General features: G+C 47.8%; 1 long non-coding RNA gene across 1 annotated transcript in view; it reads left to right on the top strand.

Annotated features, from left to right (window-relative positions):
* Positions 1-21,117, top strand: part of LOC115099479 — a 60,599-nt gene that overhangs the window by 17,423 nt on the left and 22,059 nt on the right. The window contains exon 2 of the long non-coding RNA XR_003858789.1: positions 5,295-5,377. This is a non-coding gene — a long non-coding RNA (uncharacterized LOC115099479). The remainder of the gene's footprint in view (positions 1-5,294; positions 5,378-21,117) is intronic.

The raw sequence follows: 21,117 nt of genomic DNA, 5'->3' as shown, positions 1-21,117 counted from the left end.
AAGCTAAACTCAAGCGCAAACGCGTTGAGGGAGACCTCAGCGACGTCTGACTGCTGATCGCCGGAGCTGCCTGAGGGGGAAAGAGGGGGCGGAGCCCCCACGTCAGCCGACTCGGGGCCGCTCTCGCCCGAGTCTACTTGAATGCGGTCCGAGTGAGACGGACCCAGGGGCTGAGCCGGGACATCACGGGGTGGGGGAGCCTGCGGGAGGAGAACAGAGGAGACGGACCCCGGCACGGAAAAGCGCTTCGGTAGGTGAGGCGAGGCGGAGGCAGCAGCGGGAGGGGAACGGCGAGGCGAGGCCATCGCTGGCTTAACAAGGCCGGCCGAGGAGCGAGAGCGCTCCCTAACTTTTTTAGGCATGCCCAGCGCCGGCAGGGCTGGCTGGCGTAATTATAATTCAAAGGATATATATTTGTTATTCTTACTATAATATATGTATCTATATTATTATTTTTACTTATTTATTTAATTTTTTGTATACAATAAATAGCCACCAGTACCCTGCCGATACTGAATTATATAGTGCCAGGCAAGCAGCCCACCACAATTAGCATCAAATGAAATTAACTAATCCTTGCACTACTCCCTTACCGGAGTCCCCTTCAATCTTCACTTTCTGCCTCAGCCGTTCCTCACCCACTGACCGCCAAACGGTCCCCCAGCAACTCTCCATAACTTCATCCACCAATCCCCGTGCTTATTTTAAATATCTCCTCTCCTATTGGCTGACCTCTCTGCCCTTATTTTCCCTCCCCCCACAGCCAATCTCCCGTTCCCTTGTCTCCAGTTATCCTCGCAGCGCGAGACAAGCTCACGCTGCTTCCACATGAATTAGTTAAAGTTTGAAACTTGTGAACAGTAGTGCTAGCCATCAAGGTTTCTATGAACTGAAAGTAATGCTTGCTGTGGGCCACCAACAGTTTCAGATTTCTAAAACAAGTCTTTGCAACTGGTGACTGGTCAGTCATATATGCAGGTGCAAGATCCTTTATATAAAGGCGTCCCTTTAGAAGAATTTAATCTCCCCATCCAGAAATTATATCAAAATCATCTTTAGTTTGATTTAAGAGATTTTTAAGGGATCAAACGTTGACTGTTTTCTAGGCCCATTCTAACCTTACCTCCTGTTCCTGTCAGGGGAGTAGGGCTGAATTAGGGAGCAGAGTGCCTCTTTTCTTTTCTGCTCAAGTCCCAGCTTCCCATTCCAAGGGGAGAAGCTGGAGTAGGAAGCTGAGGCTGAAGGCAGGCACCCTGTTGTTTTCTTCAGATGATTGAATTAAGAGGTAGGGGAGCTGCAGGTTTGTTGATTGTGTAGCAGGTTGTAAATTGTGGTAACAGGCTAATCTGCCACAGGATCACAGGAACCTGGGGGGAACTGAGTTTAATGCCACCACAAGGCAATATAGGAAATTTAAGGAAATATGTGAAAAAATGAACTCATTTTTTTCTTCTAAGATCATTTTGGCATGAGTTATATATTCTGAATTGCATTTCACATATAAAACGTTTTTTGAAAAATGACTTTCATTGAGGTGTAATATTTTGGAGCTCATAATTCATGTCAAAGCTTTAGAAACATGACATTTTATCATGTATCTTATTCATGCTATTGCTACAATTTCATGTTTTAAGTGATAGGTATTAAACTTTTCAAGAAAAAAAGGATTTTGAATAAAGCTTGCTGAATAATTTTGAAACATCCAAAATAGATTTCAGTTTGCATAACTCATATCAGAATTACCTTGATCCATGGTAGTGAGTTAATCTATTGCATTTTGTGAATGAGTAAAGCCACCTTAAATAGAATGCGTTCAAGAACTGGTAGCCAGTGAAGCTCGCAAAGAACAGCAGAAATATGAGCCTTTCTAGTCAAGCCAGAATAAGTCTAGCAGTAGAGTTCTGAAGTACCTGGAGGATTCGTAAAGCATTCTTGGGTAAACCCAGGAGCAAACCATTACAATAGTCCAAAGTTGGAAGTACCATTGCTTGTAGTACAAATCAAAACTCAGTTGCTCTGTGTATAGAACGCAATGGTTTTACTAATGTAATGTATTGTATTGTATTTAATGTACTAATGTAATGTATTGTATTTACTAATGTAATGTATTCACAGTTGTTTTGAGTTGGGAGAGCATGTTTAAATTAGAATCTAGCATAACACCTGAACTCTTAACATGGGTAACAATTGGGATCAGCTGATTTTGAAACAGAAATGAAAGAGGTACAGTCAACTTGTCACTTCTTTGCAATAACATGACCTCAATTTTTTTCAAATTTATTGCTAACATACTGCATATCAGAGACGCACAGGAGATAAACAAATAGAAATCATTTCAAATGTATCAGACCAGGTTGCAGACACAGGGATGAAAAACTGAATATCATCAGCATAAAGATGGTATCCTGAAGAGAGAGCCCAGCTAGAAGTTTGCACAATGGAACCATGTACTGATATTATTAAAAAGAATGTCTGATAATGCCAAGCCCTACGGGACACCTTTTTTAATGCCAAGAGTGTTTGGATGGCAAGTAGACTCTTTGGGGCGGATTTTCAAAGGGTTACAAACCCGCTCCTGCACGCGCTGAGCCTATTTTGCATAGGCTCGGTGACACGTGCAAGCCCCGAGACATACGTATGTCCCGGGGCTTGAAAAAAGGGGCAGGGTGTGGGCGGTCCCGGGTGGGGTGGGGCATGGCCAGACGCCTCCGAAGGCCTGCTAGGCCGGGGAATCGCGCGCCAGCACTTGGCCGGCGCGTGCAACTTACGCCTGCCCAGAGACAGGCACAACTTAAATAATAAAGGTAAAGGGGGATTTAGGTAGGGCTGGGGGACAGGTTAGATAGGGGAAGGTGTGTGTGTGTGGGGGAGGGGGGGGCGAAAGGAAAGTTCCCTCCGAGTCCGCACCGAAAACGGGGAAAGCCATCGGGGCTCCCCTAGGGCTCGGCGCGCACAAGGTGCACAAATGTGCACCCCCCTTGCCCGCACAGACCCCGGATTTTCTAACATGCGCACGGCTGCGTGCGCATGTTAGAAAATCGGGCGTAGATTAGAAACAGGAAGAAAACCAGTCAAGGACCATACCACAATCCTTCAGCCAATCACATAAAATGGCATGATTAATATCAAATGCTGCTGAGACATCCAAACCCACCATCACATAACTTAGACTGTTGTCAAAGCCTTCTAAAGCCAAACTGAAATTGGTTAAGTATTATTATTTTTTTTTTTTTTAAGGAAGTCAAGTTGACGCAAATCAGCAGATTCAATCATTTTGAACATGAAGGACAGCGATGCAATTAGACTTGATGTGCCCATACTATTTTTGCTTGTTTTTTCTAATAATAACAAAAAAGAAATAGCAGTTCTTGCCTGCCCAATACAAAATTTGCAAAATATTTGCAGTTAAATGTCATTACTGTCAAATCTCCACCCCCCACTAGCCCATCTGTCTCTTTCTTGCTTCCCCCCTCATCTTCCGGCCTGCCCAGGCTACCTTTGCTCACACTTTCCAGCATGATTCATTCATGTCCTCCCCTAGGGCATCCATCCCTGATTTTTAAGACTAGGTTCAGAAGTTCCTAATTTTAGGGTTAACAGTGGTCCCAAAATTTTAAACAAGACACCTATATAATGGGGTAGATGTACTAAAGTGTTTTTAATTCTAGTAAATTACTGTGGGTGATTAACCAAAATTAACAAAGGGTAAAAAAGAGCAATATTATGTCATGTATGAAGTAGGGATGTAAAATATTAAATGATTATGTAGTTAACTGATAAATATAACATAATATATGATGGCAGATAAAGACCAAAATGGTCCATCCACTCTGCCCAGTAAGTTGCTTTGAGTAGTGACTCCCACTCCATGCAGGTAACCTCCTTATGGATGTACTGTTTTGTTTTAAGCATTATTAAGACAAAAAAAACAAAAAATGAGGTGCAAATAGTGTGTTCACATACAATCTCACATAGCATACTATTGACACTAAAAAAAATAAATGTCTAAATATTTGAAATTCACAGGAGAGTGGTATGAGGACGATGAGATGCTAAATTTTCTAATCCATTGTCTCCTGCCCACAATGGGCTTCAGACAGTATCAGTGTACAGCGCATGTATTCAAATCATCTACCAAACTCCTTATATTCAATCAAAATTCCTAAACTACAAAAAAACATATATTGGCTATTGCAAAAACTAGTGTTAAGCCTTGCCATTTGACTGTTTAATATATTAACTCCCTTAGAACAGGAGAAAGGCCCCAAAGGAGAACGTTGCAGGGCATGGAAGGAAGGGGCCTTGTGGCTAGCAAGAGTGGGATAGCATGTCATTGCTTGATCCGTGTAGGGTGAGCTGGGGGAGGGGCTTGATCTCTCTCTCCATTGTTTGGCTGGTGAGAGTAAGGCAACAGACTTATGACATCGCAAAGGCCGCAACCCATTTGTAGCTTTGACTCTTTTCTCCTATATTTCTTTCTAAGGTAACTAAGAAGAAGGGGGGGGGGGACGGACAGGAGAGTTACAATTTATGTAATGCATTTCCTATTACTAAGGAGGCAGCAAGAAAGCTGCAAAATTTGCACTTTGGAGGATTGGGCCACACAGCTGGTGGACAGAACAAAACGAATATCCATTGTATCTGTATGCAATTTGTTGTACTGTGCTATATTAAAAAAAATGAAAAAATAAACAAGGTAACAGGAAAGAACCCTGAACATGGTCAGAGATTCGCAGTGTTTGATGTCAGGCTGGACCATGAGAATCATAAGAAAAACTAAAATAGTTCCCAGCGGAAGTGGTTAAGGAAAACAGCACCACTTCCAGAAAAATAGGAGGGAAAACCAGAAAGTTCTTTGATGCTGAATTGAATCAATGCTGTCAATTTTAAGCAGAAAAGCATATTTTAGCTACTGAATAAAATGGCAGAGATGCTTGTTAAGATTTTTGTAATTGTCATAAACTCTGTTCTTGGGGTAAGTCAGCAAAGCCAAGTTCAAAACAAGCAAGCCTTTTTGTTTGTTTTAAAGTTCTGGCAGTATTCACAGTAATTAGTAGCCTGGGGTTAAGAATGAAAACAAAACCGAAAAAGTGGCATGCTGTCTCTGATCTGTCCTATCACTACATTTGCATTCCAAAGCACTTACTGAACTTATATACATGAACAAATATATTTCCTGGAAGTTTAATGATTACTAAAATTAAGGTTTTATATGATGATTGCTGAACGCATGCATGTTGATATAGCATTAATAGATTTATCAATATTTATAAACTTAGCTACATTTTTTTTAGATGTTGAGTCTCCAATGAGCAGCCAATCTCCTAGTTATTCTCCAAGAGAAACTGAAAGCTGTTTCAGTGCTAGCTCTGAAATGGTAAGCCATATAGTTATTATTACATGTTTGAATCGCATACGCACCATAGAAAAATATATTTGCTTTTAGCAGTCTTGGAAAAATGTTCTTATATTATTAATTCTCACAGGACAAGCAGGATGGTAGTCCTCACATATGGGTGACATCATCAGGCTGGAGCCCAATCACGGAAAACTTTTGTCAAAGTTTCCAGAACTTTGACTGGCCCCTACTGGGCATGCCCAGCATGGCACTAACCCTGCAGCCAGCAGGGGTCCCCCTTCAGTCTTCTTTTTTTCGCGCAGCAGTAGCCTCGCGGTTTAGGAGCTCTGAACACATTCCTGATAGGAATTTTTCCTCACGGACTTATTTAAAATATCTTTGCCCCACAGGGGTCCCTCCTCTAACTTTCTCTGGCCGCAGTACTCCGGTAAGTTTTTTGCCGTTTTTCGTCGATTACCGTCGGGTTTGGCCCTCGCGGCCTACTGGCCTTAGACCGTACCGCGGCTCGATTTTTTTCTATGGCCATGGTGTCAGGTTTTCGTCTGTGCCCGGATTGTACTCGCACCATGTCGATCACAGACCCTCATAGAGTCTGTGTAATGTGCTTAGGCCGTGAGCCTGATGTCCTGACTTGCACCAAATGTGCCCTCATGACACCAAAAGGTCGCAAAGCCAGAATGGAGAAGATGGGACTCCTTTGTGCTCACACCCCGACGCCGTCCATCGCATCGACGTCATCGGAACCGGCACCATCGAAGTTGCACCAACATCAACAACCGTCCGGTGACCGCCTGCCATCGACGTCTTCACGGCCATCGACTCCCGTTTCTCCCCCTCAAGATCGAGGGGATCGAAGGGAGAAACTTCGCCATCGGCTTCGTAAGTCTCGGACCGTCGAGGGAGCGAAATCATCGATTGAGCCACCGTCCGAGCCACCATCGAAGAAGCCCCGTCCAGGAACGGCACCGACCACTCCTGCGACCGGGACATCGAGGCAACCCTCACCCGATCGGGGTTTGGGAGTCGCGATTCCGTCTGTAAAGGTGGTTCCTCCGACTGTGCCTCAGCCTCCCTCTTCCGTCACGGAGCCGGAGCTGATTGCCCCAGGTCTCCGGGAAGAACTGGACCGGCTGGTCCAGGAGGCCATCGACAAGGCGATGCAACAGCTCCAGGTCCCTCCGGCACCGACATCGGTACAGAGAGTGGAACCGGTCACCGACCCGATTCCAGCAGCGCTGGCACCGCTGCTATCCCGGATGTAGGCGCTCATGACTGCCCTTCTACCAGTGATTCCCGGGTCTCCGATGGCTCTGGTGCGCTCCCCGATGACAGCCTCATCGGGAGTAGAAACACCGTTTCGCATCCCTCCTTCGGGAGTTCTGCCTCAGCCATCGATTCCATGTCGTCCCTCGCCACCGATTCATTCATCGGGAGCGATACACACATCGGCGCCATCGATGACTTAGATACTGGCACCGATGCCTTGCAGGCCATCCACAGTGCCCCCGGCGATTCCTTTGATTTTCTCAGAGCCTCAGCCGGGGCCTTCGGGTATCCAAACCCCTTCTCATCCTACAGGTCAGCCTACTGATCCTTATGACACCTGGGGTGATGATACTTCCTCAGACACCAATGACTTACCTTCACCTCCCTCTCCTACTGAAAGTAGAAAGCGTTCTCCTCCAGAGGACCTCTCTTTTATTAATTTTGTTAAGGAAATGTCAGAATAGGTCCCTTTCCAGCTTCAGATGGAGCAAGATGATAGGCACCAGATGATGGAGCTTCTCCAATTCCTGGATGCCCCTAAGGTGATCACTTCTATTCCCATTCATCAAGTTCTTCTTGACCTCCTCAAAAAGAACTGGGAAAATCCTGGATCCATTGCCCCAGTACACAGAAAGGCTGACACTACTTATCTGGTACAGTCAGCTCCTGGCTTTCAAAAATCTCAGCTTGACCACCACTCAGTCGTGGTGGAATCAGCTCAAAAGAAAGCAAAAAGGACAAAACCACACTCTTCTACCCCTCCTGTCAAAGAACACAAGTTCCTCGACAATGTTGGTTGTCGAGTGTTCCAAGGGGCCATGCTTATCTCCAGGATTGCTTCTTACCAGCTGTATATGACCCAATACAACAGGGTCATTTTCAAGTAAATACAGGACTTCTCTGAAACTCTGCCTGACCAATTACAAGAACATCTTCAAATTCTTGTTCACAAGGGGTTTGAAGCAGGAAAGCATGAGATATGAACAGCTTATGATATCTTCGACACCTCCACTAGAGTGTCTGCAGCTGCCATTTCGGCAAGACGCTGGGCCTGGCTCAAGTCTTCTGACCTTCGCCCAGAAGTACAAGACAGGCTCTCTGACCTGTCCTGTATAGGAGATAATCTGTTCAGTGAACAGATTCAGCAAATAGTGGCTGAATTAAAGGACCACCATGAGACCCTTAAACAGCTCTCATCGATACCTTCTGACTTCCCTTCTAGACAGCCCTTCAAGAAGGACTCTAAGAAGTCATTCTTCCGACCAAGGAAGTACTATCCTCCACCAACAAGGTCCCGAGTTACAAGGCCTTATCTGAAATCTCAGCTCCGCCAGCCCCAGAAAAAAAAGCCACAAGCAGCTCCCCAGCTGGGGCCTGCTTCAGGTTTTTGACGTTCCCTTGGAGAGCAGCAGCCTGATCCCTCTGCCAGCCATACCAGTGGGAGGTCGATTGTGCCATTTTTACAGCATGTGGCAATCAATCACAACCGACCAATGTGTGCTAGCAATCATTGCTCAGGGTTACCATCTGAACTTTCTTGCTCTTCCACCGGATTCACCACCTCTACAAGCGTGGAGAGTAAACGACCACTCTCTCCCTCTGGAGCAGGAGGTTTCCCTTCTTCTCCAGTTAAGAGCAATAGTACCCGTCCCTCTTTCACAACAAGGCCTAGGGTTCTATTCCCTGTACTTTTTGATCCCCAAAAAATCCGGGGGGCTTCGTCCAATTCTACGTGCCCTCAACAAGTACCTCCAGTGGGAAAAGTTCAAGATGGTAACCTTGGGCTCGCTTCTACCTCTTCTACAAAGAGGAGACTGGCTCTGCTCTCTGGACCTCCAGGACACGTACACCCACATTGCGATAGCTTCAGCTTTTTAGTAGGCCCAAAGCACTATCAATACCGAGTGCTTCCATTCGGCCTAGCATCGGCACCACGAGTCTTTACCAAATATCTCGTAGTTGTCACAGCCTTTCTCAGGAAAGAAGGTGTTCACGTCTACCCCTATGTAGACGACTGGTTAATCAGGGTCCCAACCCAGCAAGCCGCTCGATCGTCCCTGGATTTGACCCTACACACTCTAATTTCTCTAGGATTTCTCGTCAATTACGAGAAATCCTATTTAGTCCCATCTCAAACCTTGTCGTTCATTGGGGCAGACTTGGACACTTACAGGGAAAAGCCTTTCTACCTCATCAATGAGTGCAAACCCTCGTTTCTCTCGCTCACCAGTTGCAGTCTCAGCACACAGCAACAGCTCAACAATTCCTTGTCCTTCTTGGACACATGGCGTCCTCAGTCCATCTCACACCAATGGCCCGCCTGGCCATGAGAGTCACGCATTGGACTCTGAGGTCACAATGGATTCAAGCGACTCAGCCTCTGTCAACCATTGTTCACATCACCGACGCACTCCGTCTGTCTCTCACCTGGTGGAAAGATCAGAACCATCTCCTCCAGGGACTGCCTTTTCATCTGCCAGATCCTCAACTCATTCTCACCACCGATGCTTCCAACCTCGGCTGGGGAGCTCATGTGAACTATCTGCAGTCACAAGGATTTTGGTCTCCAGAGGAAGCCAAACACCAGATAAATTTCCTGGAGCTTCGAGCGATGCGATATGCTCTCAGAGCTTTTCAGGATTCTCTATCAAATCATGTTATCCTGATTCAGACGGACAACCAGGTGGCCATGTGGTACATCAACAAGCAGGGAGGCACAGGCTCCTTCCTTCTGTGTCAGGAAGCAGCACAGATTTGGGCAGAAGCGCTCTCCCACTCGATGTACCTCAGGGAGACCTACTTGCCGGGAGTACACAATGTCTTGGCAGACAAACTGAGTCGTGTCTTCCAATCACACGAGTGGTCGCTCAACCCCTCGGTAGTGACCTCTCTTTTCCAACAATGGGTTTTCCCCAAATATACCTCTTTGCGTCCCCTCAGAAGCACAGAGTGGACAATTACTGCTCCCTCATTCGGAGCGAGCGCTCTCAGCCCAGAGATGCATTCTCCCTCTCGTGGGCAACCGGTCTGCTTTATGCATTCCCTCCACTTCCTCTTCTCTCGAAGACTCTCATGAAGCTCCGTCAGGACAAGGGAACCATGATCCTGATAGCACCTCACTGGCCACGCCAAGTGTAGTTTCCCATACTCCAGGATCTCTCCATCCGTAGGCACATTTCCTTGGGAACGCACCCGCTTCTGATCACTCAGAACGACGGCTGTCTATGCTATCCCAATCTTCAGGCCTTGTCCCTGATGGCATGGATGTTGAAAGGTTAATACTTCAACCACTTAACCTTTCAGATTTGGTTTCTCTTGTCCTGATTGCTTCACAGAAGCCTTCCACAAGAAAGTCTTATTCCTATAAATGGAAAAGGTATACATCATGGTGTTCTTCGCAATCCCATGATCCTTTTTCCTGTCCAATCACAAGGTTTTTGGACTATCTCTGGCATTTATCGGAATCAGGTCTAAAGACCTCTTCCATCAGAATGCATGTCAGTGCGGTAGCCGCCTTCCATAAAGGTGTCGGGTATGTCCCTATATCAGTACAACCCCTCGTAACTCGTTTTCTTAAAGGCTTACTCCATATCAAGCCACCTTTACGTTCTCCGGCCCCTTCTTGGGACCTTAATCTGGTTCTCGGGCGGCTCATGAAACCACCCTTCGAACCTCTTCACTCCTGTGACCTAAAATATCTCACATGGAAAGTGATTTTCCTTTTAGCTATCACTTCAGCTCGCAGGGTTAGTGAGTTACAGGCCCTAGTTACCTATCCGCCTTACACTAAACTCCTGCAGGACCAGACGGTACTCCGCACTCACCCTAAGTTTTTGCCTAAGGTAGTTTCGGAGTTTCACATTAATCAATCCATCATACTACCTATCTTCTTTCCTAGGCCCCACTCCAACCCAGGGGAACAGGCTCTGCATACCCTTGACTGTAAACGGGCTCTAGCGTTCTACCTAGACCGTACAGTTGCCCACAGGAAGAGCACTCAGTTAGTCGTCTCTTTCCAACAAACTAGGGCAACCTGTAGGTAAGCAGACTCTCTCCTCCTGGTTGGCGGACTGCATATCTTTTGCTATCAGCAAGCAGGCATTCCTTTCCAAGACCGTGTTAAAGCATACTCTGTGAGGGCCATGGCGACTTCAGTAGCACACCTACGATCGGTGCCGCTTCCTGACATTTGTAGGGCTGCCACCTGGAGTTCTCTCCACACTTTCGCAGCCCACTATTGCCTAGACAAAGCCGGAAGACAAGATTCCATCTTCGGCCAATCTGTCCTGCGTAACCTATTTCCAACGTGACGTACCAACACCCTTCCGCCTGCCCGGGTGGGGTTCAGGATGCCCTCTACCAAATTCCACCCCAGTTGTTGTGCCTGTTGCATGCCGTTGGGGACATTTGGTGCATGTTCGGACATCCTTAGCTCGGTACTCACCCATATGTGAGTACTACCATCCTGCTTGTCCTGTGAGAAAGCAAATATTGCTTACCTGTAACAAGTGTTCTCACAGGACAGCAGGATGTTAGTCCTCACAAAACCCACCCGCTGCCCCGCGGTGTTGGGTTCGTAACGTTTTGTTGTTTTATTTTTTCGGCACTACCTGTAGCTATCAAATAAGACTGAAGGGGGACCCCTGCTGGCTGCAGGGTTAGTGCCATGCTGGGCATGCCCAGTAGGGGCCAGTCAAAGTTCTGGAAACTTTGACAGAAGTTTTCCGTGATTGGGCTCCATCCTGATGATGTCACCCATATGTGAGGACTAACATCCTGCTGTCCTGTGAGAATACCTGTTACAGGTAAGCAACATTTGCTATATTCAGAATCGAATAGCAAGCATAAGAGCTAAATACACTAAAGAAAAAAATGAATAAAATAACTGTTTTTGTAGCATCTACTTTGCTGCAGTGTATCTAGTCACCTGATTTGCTTAGCAGCATTTATAGCAGTAGCAGATGTTGATGGATGAAGCTTTAATAATAAAGGAAGTGTAAGGACAGAGGTTTCCTTCTAGGCTTAGAATGCTGAATGGAATAGTGACCCACTGTGCAGACTTGAAGTGAAAATGACCTCTTCCTTTAAAGGGACTGTGACCTTTCCCAAACCACAGAGAAGAAAGTGTTTTTTCTAACTCCTCTCTTGCATGTTCTCTGCTTCATGTTTACATATTATGCTAAGGCAGTATTTCCCAACTTTTTCAAGCTCAAAGCACATCTACATTAACAAAAATGCTGTGTGGTACACTAACCTCAATGAAGCAGGTAGTGCAGACATTGAGAAAACTCATATGGTCAAAAAACGAGCAAAGGAAGCACTGAAAGCCCCACCACCTTCACAAATTTTAAAAGAAGGGGAGAGGGAGTGGAGGCACACATGATCCCAGTGGGTCAGTTCCCTTTTATATAGAAGTGAAAGTAAACGGAGAACAAAGCAGACCTCTCAATGCAGGCAGCCAGCTTGGATAGTTATCTTGGCTGCTTCATGAGGCTGTCAGAGCTCCTCCACTGTTGTTGCTCCCACCAATAAGAATGAGTCACACTGAGTGCTCAGTGTACATGCTTCCTGACTTACTCAGCCTTCAGATGACAGAGGCTGGAAAAATGCAAAGCAATAAGCACAGGAAGGGAAAAATGAGGAGGTGTTGTGTGCCGAATAAAGCAGGACCTAGCTATCAATGCCCTACATGCTGCCCATTGATTACCACACTCTGGGACTCATGCCATAGCTAGGAAGAAGCTTGCATGATTACATGCTTTCAGAGAGAAGCGCCTACGTGTTTAAGAGCCATTTTTCTTAAAAAAAAAAAAAAAATGAGCAAGAAGGTGGGTGAGTGAGTGTGTGAGATTTTAGCATTAGACTCGACAGTAATGAAAGAGAATGGAGACCAAAAGCAATAAACTCTTTGGGGCCGATGCAATAAATCAGTGCAGAAAATAGGCGCTGTGTTGAGCACCCGCTTTCCTAATGTGACCCCAGCACAACTCCCTGGCCCAAGATCGAATATTTAAAGGAGGGGTTGCGCTGCCAAGGAGGCACTAGGGACAAATGTGTGTTTCTAGCACCTCCTTGGCAGCAGGTGCCCAGGAGAGGTGGCTGTCAGTGGGTTAAGAAAATGGACGCTCAATTTTATGACTGTCCGTTTTCCTAACCTGTGCACAGCCACAGATTAGGAAAATGGACGCTCGTTAGTTGAGCGTCCCTTTTCCTAACCTGACTATCAGCAACCTTTTGGTTCCTCTGATTCAATATTGCTATGATATTAAGTCAGAGGATGTACAGAAAAAACAGTATTTTCTGCTTTTCTGTACACTTTTTTGGGCTGCTCAAAAATTAATGCCTGCCCTTCTGATTGTAAAAATGTGCAGGTCAGGAGCACACTTTTTTTTTTTTTGGATCTGGGGTGAATAGCGAATAGCCTGATCAACATGCATTTACATGGGATGAGCGCTATTAGTTTCGCGGGGGGTTGGATGTATGTTTTGGATGCGCTTAATCCCCTTATAACATAAAGGGATTGTGGATGTGCATCCAAAACATGTGTCCAACCACTGGTTAAAGTGTGAGCTCAGTTGAGCAGACTGTTTTGCATCCGCCCTCTGAGTGAAATTTAAAAACCACAGAAAAAGACTTTTACAAAATTGCCCACCAGATATGAGTGCACTTTTATCTGCAGTGAGCAGAGGTATTCAAGGGAGTAGAGCTGGGAAGGGGTTTGCACTTATTTATATTCTTTTGCATTTTCAAAAGTATGCGCATATTTTTCTTTAAACTTCCCCCCCCCCAACTATGCACACATTAATAAGTGTAAATTTGTGGGGGTAATTTTAGTTGGATAGTTTTCAATGGGAAAATATGCATTTACTTTCCCTTTGTAAACTGGGGAGAAGTATGCACATAATAAACTAAATCTATGCAGGCAGTTACACAATTATCCCCAGTATGGAGAGAGTGAGAGACTGAATAAATACGTTGGGGGGGGGGTGGGGAGCAAGATTGACTGGTTGAAATTAGGGATGCGAAATTCAAGAAGCATCAGGAGAAATATGTTAAAGAGAATGAAAATTAACAAGGGAAATAACTAAAGCTTTAAATTAAAGTAGTCAGGAGAGACTGAGGAGGATAAATTCAATGAATATCTGAGACCAAAGAGGGAAAAGAGAGACTGCAGAAGTGAAACAAGATAGAGATATTGGGATAAAAAAGTGGGTGAGAGCTTTATGACTTTGGGGCAGAGATTAAACTAAAGAAATGGGCTGCAAGAAATATTGGGGAGAAGAACTGGAACAATAGTGTGATATTGCAGAGAGAAACCAGGAAAGCAAGGTGATATTGTAGCTGGACATACAGCGAGTAAATTTCAAAGGCATTTTTGCAGGTTACAGTGTTTTACATGCATAAAAGGGTCTTTGAAAATTGCCTGTCTAAAAGAATGCAACTAGGGGTTAGCATTTATGCATGAGCATACATGTAATTTTGCTGGAAAAATGTTCCTGCACAAATAGATGCAGATTTGTGAGCACACTTTTTCCAACTCAGTTTTGAAAGTTTCCCTTTGAAAATTGATGGTCTTCGAGTAAAATATACCCACAGACTTTACACTTCTGCACAGAATTTGAAAGTCCCCTTACTTAGATAATTTTAAAGGAGTTACATGAGTAAATGTAACATACTATCGTAGCAATTTTCAAAGCCATTTGTGCATGTAAAATGCATTTCCCGTGTATAACCTATGGACAATTTAATGGCATATATTATAGCAATTTTCAAAAGCCCACTTACATGGATAAAGTGCATTTACACACGTAAAACCCATTTTTACATGTGTAAATCCTTTTGAAAATTACCTCTGGGTGTAAAGCTTTATTTTAGATATTTCTAAAAGTTCTGGCACTCCTAAAAAAAAAAAGTAAGTGAGAAATGGCCAGAAGTGGGAAAACACCTGATTAGAGGGATTCTTTAAAATATCAGGAAGAATGTGAAAATAAGAATGTTATATACGAGAGAAATGGGACATTAGGCCAAGAGAAAGATAATGGGAAAATCAAGTAAAGAGTATGCCCAAAACAACTCTTTGAAATGATTGAAATAGAATTTTAACAGTGGCTGTTTATGCATGAGGCTTCTAAGAGATGTGGGTGAATCCATCCAATGAAGTAGCATGATGGGTGGAATTGACAGTGGCTAAGGAGTATCTAAGTAGACTATAACTCCACACAGTCTATTTTTTGCAGGTTTCTCAGCAAATATCTGAAGTTTTCAGGTGATTATTTTTGTGACAATTGATATTGGGCAAAATTTGAATAACCAAAAAAGCATACAAAACACACAGGAGGTGGAGGACCAAACATAGGAAAGGAGGATGGTCAAACATTTATAGTCAATTATATATTCCCTGTACGTACCCGGAGCAGTCCAGACTCCTGGGTTTTGCCTCCCCTCCAGCAGATGAAGACAGAGAAATTTTGATGGACTCTGCCATAAATACCAGAATGCCACCTACAGTCCGTCAGTATTACTCTGTCTCCAGCAGATGGCGGATGCAAAACCTGTGGAGTGATTCAGGGTTGGCATTAGTTTAGTGCTAGTATAAGTAGTTTTATTTGTTTGAATGTTTTATTTGTTTGAATATTTCTTTCCAGTAAAAAAAAAAAAGTATAATATACAAGATCAGGACAGGAGACAGTCTTCCGCCTCCCAGAGAGTTGGTAGGTCCTGAGGGGACCATCCCCTCTGGTTTTAGAGGCCGCTGATGTTCAGGGTTGAGAACACTATTTCCAGCCACTCACTATACTGGGGGTGATACCGGGGAGCCCGGCTCACTCACTGTACTGGGGGTGATACCGGGGAGCCCGGCTCACTCCCCCAAGTAGGATCTGGACCCGGAGGTGCTGCAGCAAGTAAAAAAAATAATAAATTCTTCTTTTTGGCTGGTTGTCTCGTTGTGGGCTCTCCTTTCCCTCTGTTCCCCTCGGGTTTCCTTGAGCCGAGCCGTTTTTTGGGGGGAGGTGCTGAAGGAAAGTTTGGGGCTTACTTTTTCCAGTCATGCCGCGCAAGGCTGTGTAAGGCGCGCGGCGCCACGCGCGCCCGGATTTCTGCCGACAGCCTCTGTTCCTTTTGCCTCTCTGGAGGAGAGCGAGCCTCCGCGACCCTCCCGAGGGTCGTCATGCGGGTCCAGACTGTCTCCGGAGCGTTTGGATCCCTGACGGCGCCGGATTTTGGTTCGTTCCCACTGAGCGCGGGAATGGGCGCCATTTTGGATTTGCTCGCGTCGGCGAGTGCGGCAGCGTCGGCAGCGGTGGGGGAAGGGAATCTCCTGCTGCAATTGTCCCCCCCAAAGTTAGCCCCCGAGGGGGCAATTCTGGAGTGTTTGATCCACATGTTGCAGGGGGGGGGGGGGGTCCCGGCAGTGGATACTGGGGATTCTTCTTCGGATTCATCTTTTAATTCTGACTTTGTGCTCCTGATGCACAAAGATTTTAAAGCTCAGCGGTCAGGCAAAAAGAGGGCTTGAGAGTCCACAGGATTGGTGGACCCTGTCCCCAGACCCCCCTAAGCAGGCCAGGCCCGCAGAGGGGTCGGGGCGCCCACAGGGGCAGAGACCTCGGCGGTTCGAGGCCCCTCAGGAGGTCTCGTCTACATCCTCGGAGTCAGAGGATCAGGAGGATCCACAGTTAAATTCCCCACCCCAAAGGGGGGTTGAAGGGGAGACGGATCCTGCACGAGAGGGTCTCCACGGTGCCCACGTTCTGGATGGCGACGATCCTAAAATTGTCAGGCTTTTTCGCTGGGATGAGTTGGGACCTCTCATCCCTGTCATATTGCAAGAACTGGCAATTGAGACCCCCCCAAGCAGAGTCTCGGCTGGGGGCTATGGATCCTGTTGTGTTGGGCTTGTGGGGGCCACCTTCCTCGTTTCCTTTTCAGCTTCGGATTTATTCTTTTGGGAGTGGGATACTCCGGATTTAGGGCTTAAGGTAGCCAAAGCTATGGATAAGTTGTATCCTCTGCTGGAAGAGGCCTTGGAACTTCTCAGACTTCCTAAAGTGGATTCGGCGGTCACAAAAAGGACCACCATTCCGGTTACTGGAGCAACGGCCCTTAAGGACTTGCAGGATAGAAAGCTGGAAATTCAGCTCAAGAAAATTTTTGAAGTCTCAGCACAGCTGCGGTGTGTAACAACTTTGCCTTGCGAGCTGGGATTCGCTGGGTTCAGCAGTTACTGGCAAACGAGGCATTGTCGGAGGAAGAGGCCCTATAGGCGGGGCGTCTGGAGGCTGTTATTGCCTGTAGTGCTGATGCTTTCCATGACTTACTCCGCACTTCAGCCAGGTCCATGGTTTCTACTGTGTCGGCTCGTCGTTTGCTGTGGTTGCGAAACTGGTCAGCAGACGTTTTTTCCAAGTCCCAGTTGGGTTCTCTGCCTTTTAAGGGCAAGCTGCTCTTTGGCAAGGAGCTGGGGGTCATGATTCAGTCTCTCGGGGAGAATAAGGTACACAGTTTGCCTGAGGACAGGCCGCGGTCTAGAGGATCGTTTGGATCTAGGTCTCGGTTTCGCGGGGGTCGAAGGCCTTGGTCGACCCGACCGCCTGTTTCCTCGTTTCGGCAAAACTCTAATCGACAACTGTCGTGGTCCCAGTCCTTTCGAGGGTGCAGTTTTGGTAGACCCGGTGCTACCCAGACTGCTCCGGGGGGGCAAACCTTCCCAATGATGGTGGCCGGCCTGCTCCTCGGTGCCAGTGGTCGGAGGCAGGCTGTCTCTGTATTACGAGGAGTGGGTCAGCGTCACGTCAGACCAGTGGGTTCTCTCAGTGATAAGACACGGTTTCGCTTTAGATTTTGCACGGCGGCCCCTCCAGCAATTTTTTGTTTCTCCCTTGTGGGTACACCACCAAGCACCAGATGGTCAGAGAGACTTTTCAGCGCCTTCTAGATCTCGGGGCAATTATTCCTGTTCCTCCGGCGGAGCTTCAGCGGGGTCACTACTCCATTTACTTTGTGGTTCCCAAAAAGGAGGGAACTTTTCGACCCATTCTCGATCTCAAACAGGTCAACCGGTGTCTCCGAATTCCCCGGTTTCGCATGGAAACATTGCGGTCAGTCATTGCTTCCGTACGGCAGGGAGAATTTTTAGCATCCCTGTATCTGACAGGCGTATCTGCACATCGGGATCGGGGCCGATCACCAGCAGTTTCTCCGGTTCTCCGTACTGGGAAAACATTACCAGTTTCAGGCCCTGCCTTTCGGTCTGACCACTGCTCCCAGAACATTTACCAAGATCATGGTATGGTGGCTGCTCAACTGCGCAGGGAAGGATTTTTGGTGCATCCATATCTGGAGGATTGGCTGAATCGGGCAAAGTCGGAAGTCCTTTGCCAGGCAGCAATCACCAGGGTACTTCAGCTCCTGTGTACACTTGGATGGGTTGTCAATCTATCCAAGAGCCACCTGGTTCCTACCCTGGAGTTTTTGGGGGCTTTGTTCGACACTTGGCTAGGCAGAGTTTTTCTCACGTCAGAACATATTACCAAATTGCAAGGACAGGTGAGAGCCTTTTTGTCCAAGCGTCCGCTGACGGCCTGGGATTATTTACAGGTTCTGGGGTCTATGGCCTCGACCCTGGAGCTTGTTCCTTGGGCCTTCACCCACATGCGGCCCTTGCAATCCGCTTTGCTATCTCGTTGGAGTCCGGGTTCTGAGCAATTCCACCTGCAGTTACCTTTACCAGGCATGGCACGGGTCAGTTCCCTGTACGTACCAGGATCAGTCTAGGACACCTGGGTTGTGACTCCGCACCAGTAGATGGAGACAGACTAAAACTTGTGGGCGGAGCCATATATAAGCCCCTGTGCCAGTCACAGCCCCTCAGTCTTACTCTGTCTCCAGTAGATGGTGCAGGTCCAGTCACAGCCCTTCCTGACCTGATTCTGGTGGTTTGTCAGGTTTGATTTTTGAGTTAGTTTTTGTTAGGTCTGATTGTTCTGAGCTAAATTGGGTTTTCTTTTTAATTCTTTCCCGGTTGCCCTGCCTCCCAGGGGAGTTGAGAGGTCCTGAGGGGACTACCCTCCCCCGGTCGAGGCCGCTGCCAGGGTTGAGGACCCGGCTGAGCTAGTGGCAGCGTCAGGGGTGACACCAGGGAGCCTGGTTCACTCACCCCTGCAGGAAATAGGGCTTTCAGAACCAGGGACAGCGCGTTTTTTTGTAAAAAAAAAAAAAAGTTTTACTTTTATTTCTCGCGGCTCTCCGTTGCCTGGCGTTGCCGCTCCGTTTTGGTCGGTGGGGGGGCGTCGCTAGCAGGGGGGAAGTCGCCGAATTGCGCCGTTTTTAATTGTTTTTCAATTTTGAATTTTTTCCTCTGTGGTAATTTTTTCCTCAGCGCGCCTCGTTTTTCCCGCGTTCGCCGGCATGCCTCGGGGTTCGCAGTGCAGGGCCTGCGGCTCGGCACGCGCGCGTTTGTCCCGGGACAGCCTTTGTTCGGCTTGTGTCCTGGGTGATGAGGGTTCCTCGGCAGCTCCTCGGGGGGCTAGGTCCCGGGTCACGCGTTCGCCGCCGCGAGCTGGGGGCGCCTCTGTTTCTCCTCAGGAGCTGTTCCCGCTTAGCGCGGGAGTGGCGGCCATTTTGGCCACAGGCCGGGAAATTTCTAGGGAAACAGTGGGGGCTTCGTCTTTGCCCCCAGCGCTTTCCCCGCAGCGTGACAAGGCGGGGGAAGTCCCCTCGGAAGGGATTCGTTCCCGGGGGGATTCCGGTTCTGATTCAGAAGATTCAGGAGAATTTTCTGAGGATTTTGCGCTATTGCTGCGCAAAGTTCTCAGGTATAAGCGCAGCAAGCGCGTACGGGGGGATGTCTCGCGTACGGCTGTCCGCAAACCCCCACCACGAAAAGGGAAGGCCAGGAAGGGTGCGGAGATCGCCCAGAGCTCTTCCCGGGGGAAGCGGCTTCCCCGGGGGCTGCCGCAGGAATCGGATTCCGAGGTTTCTCCCGGAACGGATACTGAGGACTCTGAAGAGCCCCTGATGGGGGCCGGGACGGCTGCACCGGATGAAACGGCACAGCCCAGTGCAGGGAAAGGTGCACAGGCCTTAGACGGGGATGACCCCAAGGTGGTGCGGCTATTCCGTAGGGAGGAACTGTCACCTCTCATCCCAGCCATTCTCCAGGAGCTGGGGATTGAGGCTCCCCCGGTGGTTGTCCGCCAGGAGGCAAATATGGATCCTGTTCTGCTCGGCCTCACAGGGCCGGCGGTCGCTTTTCCTTTTCATTTCTCATCCACTGATATCCTCTTCAAAGAATGGGATACTCCGGAGCTGGGTTTGAAAGTCAGTAAGGCCATGGATAAGCTCTACCCTTTACCGGAAGAGACGCTGGAGCTCCTCAGACTCCCGAAGGTGGATTCGGCGGTGTCCGCCGTCACGAAGAGGTCTACCATCCTGGTCACGGGAGCAACAGCCCTCCGGGATATTCAAGACCGAAAGTTGGAGGTTCAACTCAAAAAGATTTTTGAGGTTTCTGCCCTAGGAGTGCGAGCCGCCATTTGCACGAACTTTGCTATGCGTGCTAGTCTGCGCTGGGCCCAGGTTCTACAGGCTAATGCGGGTCTCTCTTCGGAGGAGGCTTCCCAAGCAGACAGATTGGAAGCGGCTATTGCATATGGGGCTGATGCGCTCCATGATCTTTTACGCACTTCAGCTAGGTCCATGGTAGCAGCGGTGTCGGCACGCTGTCTCCTTTGGCTACGCAACTGAGCAGCGGATGGTTCGTCCAAGGCTCACCTCGGAGCATTACCCTTCAAAGGGAAATTGCTGTTCGGAAAGGAGTTAGATGACTTGATGATTTCACTAGGTGAGAACCGAGCGTTTAAGCTGCCAGAAGATAGGGCCCGGGCGCGCTCTTCGTTTTCCAGCAGAGCTCGTTTCCGGGGACCCCGAAAGCCCAGGCCGCAAAGATCCACCGGGCCCTCTTATAGACCGTCCTCTTCTCGAAACACTCACTGGCAGCAGTCCTTTCGAGGCAAACGCTTTGGCAGGCAAGGAGGGACCCCGTCGGGTACGGGGTCCAAGCCTTCGCAATGAAGTTCGACCGGCCCATCCCTCGTTGCGTCCTCTGCACGTTGTCCCAAACGTGGGGGCGCGTCTATCCTTGTTCTTCGAGGAATGGGCCAGCATTACGTCGGATCAGTGGGTCCTCAACGTGATAAGACACGGCTACGAGTTAGATTTTGCTCACATCCCAGCGGACAAGTTCCTGGTCTCACCCTGCAAAGATCCCAAGAAGAAGGCGGCGGTGCTAGACACCATTCGAAGACTAGAAAGCTTGGGGGCCATCTCTCCGGTTCCGACCGATCAGCACGGCAAGGGCCGTTATTCCATTTACTTCATAGTCCCCAAGAAAGACGGCACTTTCCGACCCATAGTGGATCTGAAAGGAGTCAACAGATGCCTTCGGGTTCCTCACTTCAAGATGAAGACCATTCGTTCGGTGATCGCGTCAG

Source organism: Rhinatrema bivittatum, chromosome 9, assembly GCF_901001135.1.
Source record: "Rhinatrema bivittatum chromosome 9, aRhiBiv1.1, whole genome shotgun sequence".
In the NCBI taxonomy this organism is placed as follows: Eukaryota; Metazoa; Chordata; class Amphibia; order Gymnophiona; family Rhinatrematidae; genus Rhinatrema; species Rhinatrema bivittatum.
The sequence above is the reverse complement of the archived record's forward strand: the minus strand, read 5'-3'. Positions and strand labels throughout refer to the sequence as shown.